At 45.4% G+C, this 15,324-nt stretch overlaps 1 long non-coding RNA gene across 1 annotated transcript; it reads left to right on the top strand.

Annotated features, from left to right (window-relative positions):
• The first annotated feature begins 910 nt into the window (after positions 1-910).
• On the top strand, positions 911-13,561 carry LOC124606865. The gene is made up of 2 exons (XR_006978743.1): positions 911-1,075; positions 13,252-13,561. It is a non-coding gene; the product is annotated as an uncharacterized LOC124606865 (long non-coding RNA).
• Positions 13,562-15,324: the final 1,763 nt, after the last annotated feature.

Genomic DNA, 15,324 nt, shown 5'->3' on the forward strand with positions numbered 1-15,324 from the left:
CGCTTGCATCTATTACATGTTTTTCTAGAGTTTTGCTGTATTTTTTCCGATATTTTTAAATATTCTAATTCGTTCTGTTTTAGCAAAAACGTTACTATATTTGTTTCTTTTTATGTTTGTCACTAATTTATTTTTCAATTGAAATCCTGAGACCTTTTCTATTGGCTATTCTTTCCAGCTGCTTTCAGACTTTCTGAGACTATTGAGAATTGTCTGCAAAACGCAGGCAGTTTAATTTCATTCGATTTCTTTCCTAGAACTCTTAGATCCTTTTTGCGGATTTAAGCTCCAAATTCCACATCCTTACAACGTTTTACAAGACACAAGTATGCAATAAAAATGATAAGTCGTCCATTATGCTTACACCAACTTTCGTTTCAAGTTCAAAAAAAAAAAAGGTTCAAATGGCTCTGAGCACTATGGGACTTAACATCTTAGGTCATCAGTCCTCTAGAACTTAGAACTACTTAAACCTTACTAACCTAAGAACATCACACACATCCATGCCCGAGGCAGGATTCGAACCTGCGACTGTAGCAGTCCCACGGTTTCGGACTGCAGCGCCTAGAACGGCACGGCCACCGCGGCCAGCTTCGTTTCAAGTGACTGAGAGATTTCTCCCATAAATTTCACTCTAGATATGGTAGGTGTTTGGATTACGCGAATTTTGTTACTTTTTCCTTTACGCCAAATTCTGTAACGATAAGCTACAGAAGGCGACTGCTGCTTGCGTGGTGCGCTACGCGGCCGTTCATTGCTGAGGCTCCAGAAGCATCCTAAGCAGCGTCACCCCGGCCATTACTGTGGTGAAGGCCGCTGGCGGGATCACGCGATGCACTCTGCATGCGGGCAGGGCGCTCCGCCGAGGCCTTGACTCTGGTGCCAGCGGTGTTTCCAGAGACGCTGGTGCCGGGGAGCCACGTGGCCGGCCGTTACGCTCTGCTGGAACTCCCTCACGGAGAAGCCACCCCGCCCCTGCCTATAAAGCCACGCACTGGACGCGGGTACAGTGTACAGACTCTCAGCTCTCATCAAGACGCTGCCTCATTCTCATCAGGACGTCATGAAGGCTCTCGTGAGTATAGCAGCTGCTTCTTGGAGACACAAGAGACTGTTCTGGCCGTAACGATCACAAACGTAAAGCCGTCGTCGGACGGACTGTGCATTCGACCGTCAACGTTGAGCGTGATTCTGGAGTCATAGCGTGGAAAAGGCGTGCTGGGGGGTTTTCCAGAAGGTGCAGAGCAATATCAAGCTCGACAGATGTTCTCAACGTGCCTTTCAACGTAGACCAAAGGGCTGTAAGAACGTCACCTACATCACATGCTCACCATCTCTGGTCAGTACAGAGACGGAGACGCCATATTGACTTTTAATTCAAGCCTGTGGTGGGTTATGTATTATGTCGTAACTCCGACCTTTGTATCTGCACAGCGAGTGGACTAATGTGTGCAGGCTTACATTACCACTTAGCGCGCAAATGGACAAGACATATGAAATGTCTTCCCAAGCCCAGGGTGTCAAGCAGACATTCTAAATAAATATGACCCTGGCCCTGTAAGGCAGGTAATATCAAGTGCGGATCGTAACAAAAATCATTAGAAATGTCGCTGTCACGTACCTAGGATGCACGAATTAATAAAAGTGAAAGTTTGGGGTCTATTCGTGAAAGACAACACAGCTATTCCCCTTTTTTTCTACATATAATTTATCAACTGTTGCTTTCAAGCGTCAGGTGATAAACAACAATCATTATCAATTACTTTTGACACTCAATAAAAAAATATTTAATTCTTGGACATATTGAAATGACGATTATTAAAATCGTCATCTCTACACAAGAAATATTTTTATGACAGGAAAGAATGATTATTAAAAATCCTCATCAGCTTATTTAAATCTACGTTGTCGAAGCTGGTCATGCACTGAGTTGGTGGAGAATAATGTTACTTTCTTAACCAATCAAAAATTTCTCATGTACTCAGTGTGAGGGCAGGTTAGTATCCTAGATTTTCATATTCAATGGTCAAAGCATACGCAATTAGGAGTGAGCGAAATCTAAAAATTTTGTGACTACCGCTCGTGCTCACTTGCTCACCTGCATTTCCTTATGAGACCAAAGTGACTGTTACCAATATCGCTTCACTGTAGACGTTTCTCCAGTACTCTGGTCGCGGCAATGGAGAGAAGAAATAACACTGCTGATGACTCAGATTTCCGGCTTTCACGTAGTCGTACTAGTGGCACCAATGTCAAAAATCAGTCGGATACGAATCGATCAACCAGTCTTCTGTAATAGCAAAGAATCGAGAGGGCAGCATACGACACCTATTTATGTCAAAACTGCTGCCAAAATCTGTTGTTGTAGGAGTGAAGAGGGACGGGACATTGTGGCTTCTGCCTGTGGCTTTTGCCTACAGTGTAATAAAAATATCGTGACAATTTAAAATTGCGCTACACAGGGACTCCTGCTTATCGCGAATAATCGCCTTAGCCATTAAGCTATGTGGCCACTCACCCAGGCCTGACTCATGCTCAGTCATATTTACACCTTTGATTTTCACGAATACTTCCACCAAAGATCCTCTCATGCGGTCTATGAGAACTGCGAGCCTCAAGGCGTCTTGATGTAGACTAACGTAAAGGCGACCGTCCACGATAAGCAGTAAACCAGAGTTCCAAGCCCGGCCCGACACAAATTTTCAGTTGGTACGCCATATTCATTGCATGGCAAAAGCAGCATATCTGAATGGTATACGGTAATATCAATTCGTATTACAGCATCTGCATGTAGGCGATCCGCATCGATCCATTTATTTCATTTCAGTGCTTGGGCAACTCGACAAACAACACGGATCAGGGATAGTAGCCACATCAGTCATCTTACCTGCAAGTGCACATAGTTTTCACAGCGGGTGGTTTACGCGGAATCGGTGTCCTGATTCAGGTCTTTGTAGTTCCCGCGCTGATAAAATACTGGGTCTCGTTAGAGCGGATGGGAGAAAAGTATGGCTGGATGCACGGTTAGAACGTTCAGCATTTAAAAATCTGGACTCTGGATCGTGATTAATGTGTAGTCTTGTCTGAGACGTCGCATGCTAAATGAGAGCATGGAATCGGATAGGACGTGGAAACTCCCTAAATGTAGGTTCTGGGCTGGGGCATCGACAGTGGCAGATGGAAGGCCGTGACGAATCAGTTGCCCGCTAACCATACTCCACGTATTTCCGATACAACAGGCAAGCTAACATGGTGCTATTGAAAGCAGTGGTATCATTATTTGATAATGGCTGCTCATTTTTTTGCCATAAATGGCATGGACATAAGAAGCGAGATCTCCTACTTATTCTAGTAGTGCTGCAAGCGATTTTCAGCTATGACGATCAACAATACGGATTCACAGACTGACGCCACACTGCAATGCGACCTCAACTGTAGGTCTGGATTAAGAAGGGTACCCCTGAAAGTGATATAAAATGCGCCAGTGAAGGCGTTCACTTTGGCCACTGCAGCCAGACACAGCGTGTCATGTGTGCCAAAAGTCCAGCCAGCAGCCGAGGGCGTCGAACCGTCGATGCTAATACGTCCACAGACGTGGCAGCCTTCCAGCGCCGAGCCAGAGTTGTAGAAACATTTGTATGGGCCGTGATCTGGTGACCATATATGGCCGTGATGGTCATCTCGTACAGAGCTCTCATCTTCTGGTCCAATAGCTACGTCCGACACTCCTTTATCAGATGCGTCTACACATGCCTCACTGTCACATCAGAATGACACATACGACATTTCAGTACATGGCAAAACGTATTTCCGAACACCATTTGACGCTTCTTGGCACGTAAGCACCTTCCTTTCACGTTTCCACTTAGTTTCACGGCTGTGCATTTGGTGACTTTCGACGTTACACCTAAAATGATCTCCCCATAATTTTAATGAAACGTTGTTAATATACTGTTCTAATCATCCTCAGAACGAAGGCAAAATGAGTGTAAGGAGAGCAATGCTAGAACCGTTGAAGTAACTCGAATTCTGATTTTGCCAACCGACCTGAAGAATCCTAATATTTTCGTTTTGCGTCTAGTCAGTAGCTGGGTCAAAATCGTCCATACTGCCGCTGGCTAATCATTCTATCACTGCACGAAAAATGACGGAGAAAAAGCCGAAATAATTAATTCTGTTTTCCAGAACCATTTCATTGCAGAGAATATCGTAATACGGTTCCTGCTTTCAGTCATCATACCAACGCCGAAATACCAGCTGTTGAGATAAGTGATCGTGAAACAAACAAAAAAATCAAATAATACTGCTCAGCGGAAGGAAGAAAACCAAACCTGTTGCGATTCTATATTATATAAGCGAATATACTTGCTACCTTCAAGCAACAGTTCATCGTAGGCCGTAAAGCAACAGGCCGTTGTAAGCGGTTGCTTTTATGGCAAATGAAGATTGACTGAGCACAAGTACACGTATAAAAGCCCGCCCGGCTAGCCGCGCGGTCTAACGCACTGCTTCCCGAGCGGGAAGGCGTGCCGGTCCCCGGCACGAATCCCCCCCGTGGGTTAGTGTCGAGGTCCGGTGTGCCGGCCAGTCTGTGGTGGATGCTTTTTAAGGCGGTTTTCCGTCTACATCGGCGAATGCGGGCTGGTTCCCCTTATTCCGCCTCACTTACACTATGTCGGCGATTGCTGTGCGAACACTGTCTCCACGTAGGCGTACACCATAATTATTATACCACGAAAACATTTGGGGCTACACTCGTTTGGTATGTGACGTTCCCGGCAGAGGGAGAGGGACCGAACCGCACAGTAACCCTGGGTTCGATGTGGGGTGGCGGTGGGGTGGGTGGACTGCTGTGGCCTGTTGTGAGTGTGGTGTCACCGCCAGACACCACACTTGCTAGGTGGTAGCCTTAAAATCGGCCGCGGTCCATTAGTATACGTCGGACCCGCGTGTAGCCACTGTCAGTGATTGCAGACCGAGCGCCGCCACACGGCAGGTCTAGAGAGACGTCCTAGCACTCGCCCCAGTTGTACAGCCGACGTTGCTAGGAATGGTACACTGACAAATACGCTCTCATTTGCCGAGACGATAGTTAGCATAGCCTTCAGCTACGTCATTTGCTACGACCTAGCAAGGCGACATTACCAGTTTATATTGAGATTGTTATTAATGTACCGTCAAGAGCGATGTACACCAATTATGGATTAAAGTTAAGTATTACATCATCTACGTACTTTATTTCCTACTATAAATTCCCTTAACTGTTCCAGACCTCACGTCAGTCTGCGTGAGCTTAACGCGTGCCTTTCGGCATCCTCGCATAGTGACTTGGCTGTCTTGCCAAGTCACAACAGTGAGGTTGTGTACCACTGAGGGTTACGGCGGTATCGTATCATGGCCACCGATTACACGACAGTCAGATAGCAATTGACAAATACCTAGGAGCACACAATCGAAAGCTTGTGGATTTACAAGTACATGACGCGACTCGAAGCCTGAGAAGACTTTATTCAGTGCAATACTGTTCACCACATTAGAAACCCCGAAATTTATGACTTTCCACTTTTCTGTGGAATGTAGACTGTTACTAAGCTTCCTGGCAGACTAAAACCTAATAACACGCCGGTACTCGAACCCGGGATCTTTGCTTTCGCGGATAAGTGCTCTACTTACTGAGCTATCCTATAACGAATCACTACTCGTCCTCACCGCTTCTGTTCCATGAGTAACTTATCTCGTATGTTCCAGACAGTAAGCCTATGATGGCGGGTTGTGAGCTGTGCTCGGATAGTTCAATCGATAGAACACTTGTTCGCGAAAGGCAAAGGTCCGGCAAATAGTTTTGATTGCCAGAGAGTTTCTCTCTATAAGGATTGTACGTGTAGGAAAACAGGAGTGGAATGCTGGAGAAGCTGCAAGTTATTGAAACTTGGGTCTGAGGCTCGCACTTGACCGTCAACATAAGTACATGTAACGTTTCATACATAAATAACACAAAAGATCCATCATTCGTCTGTCACATAACTTGTTATGAATCACTGGCAAATGTAACAACCATTAAAAGGTGTAGAATCAATCGTACGGTTTGACGAGGGAACGATCACATACAAACAGGTTGTCGGAAAAGCAGATAGTCATTGTAAAAATGCTAAGGAAAAGTGAGTCACCTACAAAATACTTTAGCGAGCTCTGATTCGTCGGATTATTGAGTGTTACTTGTCTGGTATGGTTTATGGAGAAGATCATAGAAGACCAGCACTTTTCGACAGCTCGTTTAGTAGGCGCAGGAGCGTCACGTAAATGCTCATCAAACTGTAGTGGCAGACGTTACAACAGAGGTGTTGCGTATCACTGGATGTGTTGTTGTCAAAATACTCACAGTATATGTTCCAAGAAGAGTCTCCCGCCGGCCGCGGTGGTCTAGCGGTTCTAGGCGCTCAGTCCGGAGCCGCGCGACTGCTACGGTCGCAGGTTCGAATCCTGCCTCGGGCATGGATGTGTGTGATGTCCTTAGGTTAGTTAGGTTTAAGTAGTTCTAAGTTCTAGGGTACTAATGACCATAGATGTTAAGTCCCATAGTGCTCTGAGCCATTTTGGAACCAAGAGTCTCTCAACATACCACTTTCTCCGACAACTGAATTGCTATAATAATAATTATAAAAGGTGGCAATTTTATTTACGCACTGTCTTTTAAACAGATATGATGGTATCTGATACTCAAGTACTAATGCAAAGAAACGTAATGATGCTAAAATGCTTTAAATTCTTGCTATGATTTAATCTTTAAAATTTAATAATTCTCTTCCTGTTAATATTTAATTAATTAACTTACGTCGTTGAGATTTCGTAAAGCTGACGGCGTTCAAATTTAAAGTTGCTCGGTCCCTGTTTTGTTTTCTTTCTATTGTTGCGAGCCAGCGATGGTGCAATGCTGTTCGCTTTCAAGTCTACACATTTATAAGAATCGGGTCCAGGAAACACTTTTGTGATCACGGTTGCGATTTAGACGGTATTAGCGTAATTTTACTGATTAAGAGTTATCGTTTCCGAAAGATGCAGGTTCGATTAAAGCTGTGTGCACTTTTGCGCGTATAATGACAATATTCCCAACATGTCGCGTAACAAAAAGTAACATGCGAATCACAACCGTGGTCAAACGAAGAAAATATATAATGACATAAATGTTCTTCGCTGTTATTCAGGACAGGTTTAGATTAAACACCGCAATTTTGAGTCTTTAGAAATCACAAGACGATACACTTTAGAGATATTTGTTTTGAATAACTTGTATTTACCTTTTCTTATACAATATGGTGATTGTCCGCAAGGATTATCTCTCTCTCTCTCCTTTTTAGAGCCTTTATACATTCACATTACATACATCGATTAAGAAACTTTCTTTCTCTACCGACCAGTACAAGAACAAAATCCGCCCAGACAAAATGTCTTACATAGAATCCGTTGTCATTTAACAATCATATATAATTTCACAGTACTATCAATGCTAGTTTATTCCGCGCACTAGAAAGTCTTTGATTCACTGTGTTAAAAAATTAAAATAATAAAATTATAATTACATTTTAATATCGTCAATTCTTCTTTATATTATGAAAATAAGGTTTGACATCGTCGTAATATTATTTTTCATCGTTGTAGCACTATAATTCTTTTCTTGAAAACACTGGATTTACTTTGAGTTGGCCCATGGTTGAAATCCCCATTTGGCAGTGGAGATTTACGCTTTCTCGATGATTCCCTAAATCGCTTAAAGAAAATGCTTGGGTGGTTCCCAGAACGATTTCTTTTTTCATCCATCTAGCAGCTGAGCCAGTGGTCCAACTCTAATGACCTAGTCATTGACCGGACCTGATGATAATTTTCCATCCATTTTACATCTCACAAAATGAAGTTCATCGAATAGTCACACGTATGCTTACCGACAGCTGTACTGCCGAGACGCGTTTTTACCGAACAGGAGAGGTAACTGAAGTAGTGAGAGTGATGCCAGGAGTGCAGTCCGCTACAAACTAAAAGATTTTGAATTTGGGCCGTTCTCTCTGACTGTCACAGTTTTATTAATCTTACTATTATTTGAACTCTAGCATGTTGAGATATACGCAGCTGTCGTAGTGATTCGCCGTTGCTTTGCGATACGACAGTTCGCGATAACACAGCGGTGCCGCCGGATGTCAGACACAACCAGACGACAGAAACCCGCACCGGCAGACGTCATCACGACGTGCCGGGGAGCACGCCGGCCCCACAGACGCGCAGCGCATCGCGTAGCATGTCCCGGGCTGCTGGCAGGCCGGCCGGTGTGGCCGAGCGGTTCTAGGCGCTTCAGTCTGGAACCACGCGACGGCTACGGTCGCAGGTTCGAATCCTGCCTCGGGCATGGATGTGTGTGATGTCCTTAGGTTAGTTAGGTTTAAGTAGTTCGAAGTTCTAGGGGACTGATGACCTCAGATATTAAGTCCCATAGTGCTCAGAGACATTTGAGCTGCTGGCAGCCACAGCACGGCACTCTGGAACTCCTGTGCAGTCGCGTAAAAAGTGAGGACAGATATTCGCAATTTTCTCTCCTACTGCCCCTCCAACACACCGCTTGGTATCTGACCGATAAGAAACGCCTGGAATTTGGCAGAAAGAAAGAGGACGCATCGATGGGTCGTATCTCCAATAGCCCGCTCTGTCTCCTGGGTACGAAATGAAAGCTAATTTTAAAAGATTTATGTAGGGTCTGACTTACACAGATGACAGTGGTTCTCAAGTTTTGTTAGTTGCCATCAACTTGCAGCTCACAAAACCTAAGCTTGTAGCAACCGTTCAAAGCGGCAACCTTCAGTAGTCAGTCGTAAAGGATCGTCTGTGGCTGCAATGGGAGAGTGTTCTGCCTGTCACTATACGACAGGAAGTTGCACTCACCTGCTACTCTACTGTCCTGGGACCGTGAAGGCGTCGGGATTCCACTCTTTACAGATGTTTCGTTGCCTATTTGATAGTTTAATTAATGAAAAAGAGACAGTGGGGAAGATACAGATCAATAATTACCAATGAATGTGAATAACTCGATATTTTGCAAAAAAAGACGCAAATGTGAGATACTCCAGTCAGAGTGCTTTACAGCATGTTCTGTCAGACGAGTGTGACATATCGATTTGAGATCTAGTTACTGTTTTCTAAACTGACATTAAAATGAGCTCCCGCTAATAACACAGATTCTAAAATCCACATTTCCCTTGCATATACTTATTTTTTAAACGTATATTTTCCAGAGTTGCGGATCCACAGCTTCATATGTATGTTCGAGGCCGTCGTTTCCTTTTAGCTTTATAAGTAACAAACACCCTGAATTATTTTTTCTATTGTCTTTCTGTTCATAAACAACATGAGGTCGATGAACTGAACGACTAAAGTATGGTGACGCCACTTTCGCCCTAGGTAAAAGCTATGCAGCGGCGTCTTGAAGACACATCTTCCGTCTGCTAAATGTTTTTCATGACCCTCACCGCAACAACCACCGACGCAAGTGCTACTGAAAAAAAACAACCTTCCCTCTCATTTCAGCTGACGCTGCCACATTCATTCTCGTGGCTATTGACGTCATTCCCATAGCGATAGATAATCGCTACGCCATAATTACGACGTGTGTTACGATTCTAATTAAGTACTGTATAAATTTGTGCTACATTAACGTCTAATAATACATACAGTCTAGTGCATCCAAGTGACACTGGAATAGCCGATTCTAGGTAGCATCTAAAGTATTTCCAACGAAACTTCCTGGCAGATTAAAATTGCGTGGCGGACCGATACTCGAGCTCGGGAACTTTGCATTTTGCGGGAATGTGCTCTACCAACTTAGCTACCGTAGCACGACCCACTGTGAAAGAGCATATCTCCTGTAAGTATTCACGGTGGTAAGTTCCTTCCACTTACGATGATGCCTGCTGCTATACTTTACTCTGCACATTCATTAGTCTACCTTGAGGATACACGAGATTGCACTAAACATTTACTGCGTTAGGTACCTGTCAACATAGACAGTTTACAAACATGGTTCTCTTCGTATCTACAACTTATGGTAATTATTTTCGACCGTTTTTTGGGAATCCAAGATGAGCTGTACGTCGGCTGTATCTGGCCGCATAAGTCGTTTCAAATATCGAGGGAAGGGGGAATAGGAGAATGCCTGGCGTTCTGGCGTAACACGAAGATGGAGAACACAATAGCAGAAAGACTATGAGACGACGTCAGCCAACAGCCCGCTGACGAGCACCGCACCACGACTACATAAACCTTACTACTTAAACCTTAAACCTTACATTTCCCGGCACTTGTTAAAGGAGTCTCAGAGACATACGAGGCGTGTTTTTTAAGTAAGTACCGTTTTGAAATTAAAAAAAGACATGCTAAGATATCTCAATAATTTTATTTTTACATGAAAGCCTGTACCTTAATCTACTTTTCTACATAATTTCCGTCAATATTGATGCACTTGTCATAACGTTGTACCAGTTTTTGAATACCCTCCTCATAGAAGTCTGCCGCCTGACTTGTTAACCACTGCATCACCACTGTTTTGACTTCGTCATCGTCTTGAAGACGCTGACTGCCCAGGTGTTTCTTCAAGTTCAGGAACAGATGGTAGTCACTGGGTGCAAGATCGGGGCTTTCGGAGGATGATATAGTTTCCCATCGAAAACATGTGATGAGATCTTTGGTCTGATTCGCCACGTGCGAACGGGCATTGTCTTGCAGCAAAACGATGCCCTTGCTACGTCTTTTGTTCTGAATTGAACGGCACAGATTGTGCGAGTTCTTACAGTAAGCTGCTGCATTGATTGTCTCATTACGAGGCAGAAATTCCCAAAAAACTGTGCACACGATTTGCTGGGCAGAAATTGTTTGCTTAAACTTCACTTTTCTGGCTGAATCTGAATGCCGCCATTCCATGGACTGTTGCTTTGATTCTGGTGTGACGTAGGCCACCCATGTTTCATCGCTCGTAACAATTTGGCTTAAGAAATCATCACTGTCGTTGTGGTACCGCTCACGGAAAGTCAATGCACTGTCTAAACGTTTGGTTTTGTGCACATCCGTCAGCATTTTCGGTACCCAATGCGCGCACAATTTTCTGTAATTCAAATGCTCGGTCCCAATGTCATACAAAACACTACAAGAAACATTAGGAAAGTCATCCCGCAAGGATGAAATCGTAAAGCGTCTGTTTTCTCTCACCTTATTGTCCACTTCCTGCACCAAATTTTCACTAACGACCGAAGGACGCCCACTCTGTTGTTTATCATGCACATTTATGCGGCCATCTTTAAATGCTGTCACCCACTTTCTTGGCGTTCCATCACTCATAATGTTTTCTCCGTAAACTGCACAGATCTCACGATGAATATCGATCGCTTTTAGTCCTTTAGCACTAAGAAATCTTATAACAGCCCGTCCTTCACAGTCAGCGGGACTCACGATTATCGGAGGCATCTTAAACAATCAGTACACAACGTAAACAAGGAAAAATCAGACTGTTACGGCGTCAGTGCGTAGACAACAGATGTACGTACCCAGTGCGCACGAGCAGAACGCCGACCGCAGCGCTGCGGTCGCGGTGTGGCAAAACGGTACTTACTTAAAAAACACGCCTCGTATTTTCTCTCCTAATCTTTTTAATGTCTCTTCACCTCATACACTGCTGGAAGAAAAAAGAAGTGCACCTGGAAAGATGACGTCGATTTTATCCGATGGCGGCATACACCACCTGGGGGATAGTAGGAGTACTGATAATGGATTCAACGTCGTCCACCAATTAGGGGCGCTGTGGAACAGCTACCGCAGCACCAGCTGTGTGGCGCAGACATGTGAAGGAAACAGACAGTCTTGACACTGAAACGCACTCGTACTTCCTACAACCAACTGAACGAGTTTCAGAGGGTGCAAAATTGTGGCTTTCCGAATGGTAGGAATGTCCTCTCGGACAACTGCTACACAGGTTGGAGATGTTGCGTCAGCTGTGCGAATACACGCAGCACAGACGCCCGCCAGTATCGGCCTACTTTAAGCTCAGCAGTGACAGATTGTGGAGTTATCACAGCGCAGATAAGAGGGCCTGTGGGCCCAGACGTGTCAACTCGAACTGTTGCGAATCGGATGTTAGTTGAGGGACTAGCGGTATGGACACATCATCGAGGTGCACGGCTCGTATGGTTCCCTCAGAGGATCACTTGGAATGACCAGCCGTGGTCTTCAGAGATGAAAACAGATTCTGCGTGCACGCAACTGATAGCCGTCTGCGCGTACGAAGCAGGCCAGATAACTGCCATCTCGTAGAGTGTATTCCTCCAAGACACACTGGCCCCAACCCAGGACTTATGCTCTGGGGTGCAATAAACTGCAACTCTCAAAAAAAAATGGTTTAAATGGCTCTGAGCACTATGGGACTTAACATCTGAGGTCATCAGTCCCCTAGAACTTAGAACTACTTAAACCTAACTAACCTAAGGACATCACACACATCCGTGCCCGAGGCAGGATTCGAACCTGCGACTGTAGCGGTCGCGCAGTTCCAGACTGTAGCGCCTAGAACCGCTCGGTCACCCCGGCCGGCAAACTGCAACTCTCGTTCACTTTTGACGTTCTGGAGGGAACAATAACCAGCGCTCGGTACGTGCAGATTGTTGTTAGATCCATTCTTTTTCTGTTCTTGCAACATGAAGGTGATGTGTTGTTCGAACAGTATAATGCTCCCTTTACACTGCGCTCTGCGAGACTTGCAGGAACTTCCCTGGCGAGCATGATGTCCAGACTTGTCTCCAACATAGCACGTGAGGGATATGATGGGAGGAGAAGTGACTCGTCAACCGATAACTACCGATAACTCTTACAGAACTACGTGAAGAGTTTGAGCAGGCATGGCATAAGATCCCAGGACAGTATTCGGCATCTGTACGATCGACTGGATACCAGAGTCAGCACCTGCATTGCTGCCCTTGGAGGCTACACCACGTGCTAATATGAGTGTTTCAGCATGGTTCGATACCTGGTATCTCAGAATCACTTACGCTTCTGGCTGTAAATTTAATAATTTCATGAGCTCCGTATGTACTGTTGCAACAATAAATCGTGAGTGTACTAATTTCTGTCCGGCAGTGCATTACATCTGTATTTTCACGTCTTCTACAACTCGAAGGTACCCCCTTCCTACAGTGAGACGTTGGTTTGTGACGCGGTCCTTGCCCGCAGGTGTTACCGCTGCTGCTGCTGCTGGGCGTGTTGGCGCTGTCGGCGGCGGTGCCCGCCCCCCCGGTTCGCCCCCAGCCGCTTCCGCTGCCCCTGAGGCAGGCCTCGCCCGCTGCCACCCCCGAGCCGGCCGGCCGCGAGTCGCTGGCGCCCAGCGAGCAGTTCTACTACGGCTACTACTACCCTGCCTACTCATACTACCTGCTCGGCTAGGCGGCCTGCTCACTGCACCGGACTGACTGCCACCACCGGACGAACGACCCTGTAACGCCAACGCTGTTTTATCGCATCAATAAAGTATTGTGAATCGGCAGACCTTTTTCTCATATCCATAACCTGATCCCACTGTACAATAGCCCTCGAATAAAGACACAACGTATCTTTTATACAAAAGATATTTCCATTTTCGCTTACAAGGAGACCACATGGAAATTCAATTTCTTTACATTTTTTTTTAAGCGTTGAAGCGCCGCACTAACTGGTATATGCATATTCAGATACAGAGATTTGTAAATGGGCAGAATACGGCACTGCGGTCGGCAGCGCCTATGTAAGAAAACAAGTGTCTGGCGCAGTTGTTAGATCGCTTACGGCTTCTATAATGACAGATTATCAAGATTTCAGGGAGTTTGAACGTGGTGTTATAGTCGGCGCACGAGCGATGGGACACAGCATCTCCGAGGCAGCGATGAAGCGGGGATTTTCCCGTACGACCATTTCACGACTGTACTGTGAATATGAGGAGGCCAGTGAAACATCAAATCTCCGACATCGCTGCGGTCGGAGAAAGATCCTACGAGAACAGGACCAACGACACTGAAGAGAATCGTTGAACGTGACAGAACTGCAACCTGTCCGCAAATTGCTGTAGATTTCAGTGCTAGGCCATCAACAAGTGTCAGTGTGCGAACCATTCAACGAAACATCATCGATATGGGCTTTTGGAGCCGAAGACCCACTCGTGTCCCCTTGATTTCTGCACTACACAAAGCTCTACATTTCACCTGGGCTCGTCAACACCGACATTGGACTGTTGATGACTGGAAATATGTTGCCTTGTCGGACGAGTCTCGTTTCACATTGTATCGTGCGGATGCACGTGTACGGGTCTGGAGACAACCTGATGAATCCATGAACCCTGCATATCATCAGGAGACTCTTCAATCTGGTGGAGGCTCTGTAATGGTGTGGGTCGTGTGCATTTGGTGATAGGAGACCCCTGATACGTCTAGATACGACTCTGATAGGCGACACATACGTAAGCATCCTTTCTGATCACATGCATCCAGTCATCTCCATTGTGCATTCCGACGGAGTTGGAAAATTCCAGCAGGACAATGAGACACCCCAATCGTTCGGTCAGAATTGCTACAGAGTGGCCCCAGGAACAGTCTTCTGAATTTAAACACTTCCGTTGGCTACCAAACTCCTCAGACTTGTTCATTACTGAATATATCTGGGATGCCTTTCAACGCGCTGTTCAGGAGAGATCTCCACCCCCTTGTACTCTTACGGGTCTGTGGACAGACTTGCAGGATTCATGGTGTCAGTTCCATCCAGCAGTACTTCAAACATTAGTCTAGCCCACGGCACGTCGTGTTGTGGCACTTCTGCATGCTCGCGGAGGCCCTACACGACATTAGGCTGGTGTACCACTTTCCTTGGCCCTTCAGCGTATTCATGGCATGTGAAATTCAGAACTCAAATATCAATTTCCCACAAACGGCAAACGACGCAACTTTCAAAAATTCTCGAGAACGTCAAAATCGACTGTGAAGTTTTTCCAGTGTCTATAATACCCTAAGGAAAGGTAAATGTTTCGACAGCCAACACAGCACTGTGCTAGGATGGTCATCAATGATGTGGGGGCCTGGAGTGATTCCCAGCCGATGGATACTTTTCAACATAGGTGTATGTTCTACGAGAATTCCCGTGAACCACCAAATAAACAGGGGGGAAAAAAGCAGTAGCCCTCGTGGGTGGTGATCGCTGGCTTGAGTCTTGTTTCGGCCATTATTTTTTTCGTTTTTTTTCGTTCAGTTTGAATACTTACGATACTACAATTCATTAAATACA

The sequence above is a fragment of the Schistocerca americana genome, chromosome 3, assembly GCF_021461395.2.
Source record: "Schistocerca americana isolate TAMUIC-IGC-003095 chromosome 3, iqSchAmer2.1, whole genome shotgun sequence".
Taxonomy (NCBI): Eukaryota; Metazoa; Arthropoda; class Insecta; order Orthoptera; family Acrididae; genus Schistocerca; species Schistocerca americana.